Consider the following 5,000-nt stretch of genomic DNA (forward strand, 5'->3'; position numbering starts at 1 on the left):
CACACACACACACACACTTCTCTCTCTCACCTACACGTTCCCATGGGAACCACGGTAAACCATCAAGGCCATGACGAATTAAAAAGGCTCTAATTAATTCATTTCATTCAGATATAGGCAGTGTGCATGCTACTTACCATGGCACCAGTAGCGTAAAATAAGTTGAAAGGTTTGCTTCTATAGAGGCCTGAAAGAAACACTTCAAACGCTAAATGGAAGTGGAATAGTGAGGCTCGACTCCAGGACCTTATATCAAATCAATCAAATCAATTGATCATTGGAATACTCATTGGATTTGTTAGTGTTGATCTTGTTCTGTTCATTTTTTCTAGTATTCTACTTCCAACTGCCATCTCAGTAACTGTAGAGGCAATGGAACACCATTTGAAGATTCTAGAATAATTTAAAATTTAAATGTAATCTTATACTGTACTTATTTTTTCCTTTCTAAAAGCAGTGTAATATATTGATTAATGATTGATTGGAGGTAAAAAATATATGATTAGAGATAACGTGAATAATTCATTGAAAAAATTATATCGGACATGTTCACTGGGTGCTAATACTGCGTTTTCTTAGCGATTTCTGAGATCTGAGGCATTGATTGCTTGATCTGCTATTTGCCGAACAAGTTCATGCCAAATCCTCCTGCTTCTTTTCCACTGGTTGGCATCGCTGATGCAGATGAGGCTAATGGTGTTTTCCAGGGAGGATTTGGTGGTTTTGGTGACACTGCTGATGTAGCCGGAGTAGATGGATATAATTGGGTTTCTGTCTTTCCCTCTTCCTTGGCTCGTCACCTTCCTTAATCAGGTCCTCATTATCCCCCTCGGCATGGGTCTGTGAGCACGCGCGTGTGTGTGTGTGTGTGTGTGTGTGAGGGTGCAAGGGTGTAAGTGTGTGTGTGTGTGTGTGTGTGTGTGTGTGTGTGTGTGTAGCTCCATGTCCGTGCTGTGGAGTGGCTCGGGGGCATAATTGATACTGTTTCCACAGGGGTGTGGGGTGTGTGTGTGTGTGTGTGGAGGGTGGCAGGGGTGTGTGGTGTGTGTGTGGAGGGTTGCGTGCACGCTGTGTACGGAGGGCATGGGGACGGAGTGTGTCTGCAATTCCACACGTGCAAATTGGGCCGACAGCGCGCGGGTAGAGCCGGCCACTGGCCTTCCAATTAGGCAGCCTTATCTGTGCTGTGACACACTCACACACACACACACACACACACACACACACACACACACACACACAAACACACACACATGTAGACACACAGACACGCTACCAAACATAAAAAAAAAAACATTGAAATCCTTTAACACACACACAGAGTCAAGTACTCACACCCATACCTCATCTGAACACACACACACACCTCATCTGAACACACCTACATACACACACACACACACACACACACACACACACACATACACACACACATACTCTCTCACATACAAACCCAACTACACACACACACACAAACCCAACTGCACACACAAACTTACACACCTTCTCACACACACACACACACTTACTCACTCACCCACTCACAAAAAACCCAACTACACACACACACACACACAAACCCATTTACACACACACATGCTCTGTGGTTCAAAGGAGCGACACTTATCAATATTTCAGCTCATTATTCTTTCAGTGCAGGCCAGCCTCAGGTTAATGTGTTAAGTATTAATGCAGCTCCTTCTATTATTGATAATATTAGCAGGTCTAGTCACTGACACCGACACAGATGTGTGGTCCTGTGTGTGTGTGTGTGTGTGTGTGTGTGTGTGTGTGTGTGTGTGAGTGTAAGTGTCTCTGTCTCTGTGTGTGTGTATATGTGTGTGTGTGTGTTAGTGTCTGTCTGTGTGTATATGTGTGTGTGTGAGTGTCTGTCTCTGTGTGTGTCTGTGCGTGCACGTTTAATAAAGAGTCAGGTGTGAGCTTTCATTAAGGGGCCTCTCTAAAAGAAGACGTTATAAATCTCTCTGGTGCTATCGAGAGCACAGGCAGGTTCATCTATTCCCTTTAAATGACAGTAGCCATGTATTGACCCGCTCTTGTGCAGGAACTACAGACACACACACACACACACACACACATCAGTGTGTGGAGGAACCACGGTGAATTATTTACTAGACCTTCTCCACTGTGTCGTCGCCAGCGCGGCTGCCTGGGTGTCGGGTTGTCATGGCGGCGCTCGTGTAACGCGCTGGAGAGCGCTAATGTAGCAGCACGTCGCCGCCATGACAACCCGACGCCGCCATGCTGTCCTTCGCCTCCCCCGGTCAGGTGACCCACGGCTCCAGTGGAACGATCAGGGGAGGCGATTCGAGACGAGAGAGTGTTTGTGTGTGTGTGTGTGTGTCTGTGTCTGTGTGTGTGTGTGTGTGTTTGTGTGTCTGTGTGTGTGTGTGTGTGTGTGTGTGCAGAACACACATGGACATATATAGAAAAAAACACAGGCACCAACATACATAGATACACAAACACGCAAACACAGGTATGCACAAGCATATATAGGTAAACAAACACACGCACACACACACACACACACACAAAGAGAGACAGAGAGAGAAAGAGATAGAGAGACATTCTATATCCATACTGCTGATGCTGCAATGAGTATGTAACTCCAGACAGTGGGTAAACACAGGCAGAACAGCCTGCAAAAAACAGCCAATATGTAACACCCAAATAGAACATCCAGCTGGTTGTTTCAGACAGAGCCTGCGAACACACACACTCACACACACACACACACACACACACACACACACACACACACACACACACACACACACACACACACACACACACACACACACACAGCCACTGCAGCAGTGTGAAGGCTGGTCCTCTCCTGCAGGATGTTCATTTGTGTGGATGAGTGTGAGGGCGATGATTGTGTTTACTGTGCTCTCAAGCGCTCGGGATGGAGGGCATAAACATGTCGTACGCTGAGGACCCTGAGTGGGATTCATGTCAGTGTGTGTGTGTGTGTCTGTCTGTGTGTGTGTGTGTCTGTGTGTGTGTGTGTGTGTGTGTGTGTGTCTGTGTGTCTGTGTGTGTGTGTGTGTGTGTGTGTGTCTGTGTGTGTGTGTGTGTGTGTGTGTGTCTGTGTGTCTGTGTGTGTGTGTGTGTGTGTGTTTGTGTGTGTGTGTGTGTGTGTCTGTGTGTGTGTGTGTGTGTGTGTGTGTGTGTGTGTGTGTGTGTGTGTGTGCTGGCCGTCTCTGATTTCCTGTGCAGGAAAATTAAATAGAAGTTATGGCTCAGGCATTAGCATTAGCATCTCAGTCTCTCACAGCTGCTGTTACTGCGAGCATAGCTAGCCTTCTCACACACCCCTCTCACACACCCCTCTCACACAGTCCTCTCACACACTCCTCTCACACACCCCTCTCACACACCCCTCTCACACAGTCCTCTCACACACTCCTCTCGCACACTCCTCTCACACACTCCTCTCACACACTCCTCTCACACACTCCTCTCTGCCAGTACAGGTAGCCCTCTCACACACCCCTCTCACACACTCCTCTCACACACTCCTCTCACACACTCCTCTCTGCCAGTACAGGTAGCCTTCTCACACACTCCTCTCACACACTCCTCTCGCACACTCCTCTCGCACACTCCTCTCACACACTCCTCTCTGCCAGCACAGGTAGCCTTCTCACACACTCCTCTCACACACTCCTCTCGCACACTCCTCTCACACACTCCTCTCTGCCAGTGCAGGTAGCCTTCTCACACACCCCTCTCACACACTCCTCTCGCACACTCCTCTCACACACTCCTCTCTGCCAGTGCAGGTAGCCTTCTCACACACTCCTCTCACACACTCCTCTCACACACCCCTCTCACACACTCCTCTCACACACTCCTCTCGCACACTCCTCTCACACACTCCTCTCTGCCAGTGCATAAAAAGACAGATATATACACAGCCACTGCTGGTTCATTTAGGTGAATTTGTTTGTATTTTAATGTATTAATTGGTTTGAATTTAATATGTAAATGAAGTAGTTTCAGCCATCTGTCTTGTACAAATGCACCCTTTCTTATATTAACCACTGAACATAAATTCCCTCCTCCTTACAAAATCCAATTTTTTAATATTACATTTTTTCATAAGATCCCCCTGTTCATGAGGTAGAGTATGTTTTCTTTCCTGAGGTGTGTGTGTGTGTGTGTGTGTGTGAGTGTGAGTGTGAGTGTGAGTGCGTGTGCGTGTGCGTGTGAGTGTGAGTGTGTGTGATGCGCCGTGAGCAAAGCTTCCACACTGAGCAGAGGTGTGTATCCTGCTGTGTTTGGACCCCAGGTCCATGCCTTGCCGAGCCTTAAAAGCCTCTCTAAGCAGGTTACCCAGGAAGGATGATGGCCACCGCTTTCATTGCTTCCAATTAAACCCTGCTTGTTAGTTTAACCTCTAGGTAAACCCATCAAACAATTCATGTCAAGCCAGAGCCTGCCAATGGTGGTTGCCGCCGAATGGTCATTAATTTTAATTGCCCAGATATTAAAGATTTAGAAGCGTGCAGAGACGCCGCGGATAGAAATGATCTGATGTCGCACTTGTGCCTGAGTCTGTGTCTGCGTCTGAGTCTGTGTCTGTGTCTGTGTGGGTGTGTGTGTGTATGTGTGTGTGTATGTTTCTGTGTGTGTGTGTGTGTGTGTGTGTGTGTGTCTGTGTGTCTGTGTGTCTGTGTGTGTCTGTGTGTGTGTGTGTGTCTGTGTGGAGGCTGAGATATTAAAATGGAGGCACAGAGGTGGAAATTAAATAAAGCTTCATTAGGGCAGCTGCTCTTTGACTGGTCCAGGGTGAGAGAGGGAAAGAGAGAGAGAGAGAGAGAGAGGGAGGGAGGGAGGGAGGGAGAGAGAGAGGGAAGGAGAGAGAGACCAGCATCATGGCGACAGTAGTGTAATTTATAGGGCTATTAAAAAACATCCGTAATCTCTTTATTATTCCGTGATTATTGCTGTGCTAGCATTTCCCAAAG

The 5,000-nt window shown here is 47.3% G+C and overlaps 1 protein-coding gene across 9 annotated transcripts in view; it reads left to right on the forward strand.

Moving 5' to 3' along the window:
- The window catches only part of pbx3b (pre-B-cell leukemia homeobox 3b), a 91,923-nt gene that overhangs the window by 75,970 nt on the left and 10,953 nt on the right, over positions 1–5,000 (forward strand). The gene's annotated exons all lie outside the window — the stretch shown is intronic.

Source organism: Clupea harengus, chromosome 7 (assembly GCF_900700415.2).
Source record: "Clupea harengus chromosome 7, Ch_v2.0.2, whole genome shotgun sequence".
Lineage (NCBI taxonomy): Eukaryota > Metazoa > Chordata > Actinopteri > Clupeiformes > Clupeidae > Clupea > Clupea harengus.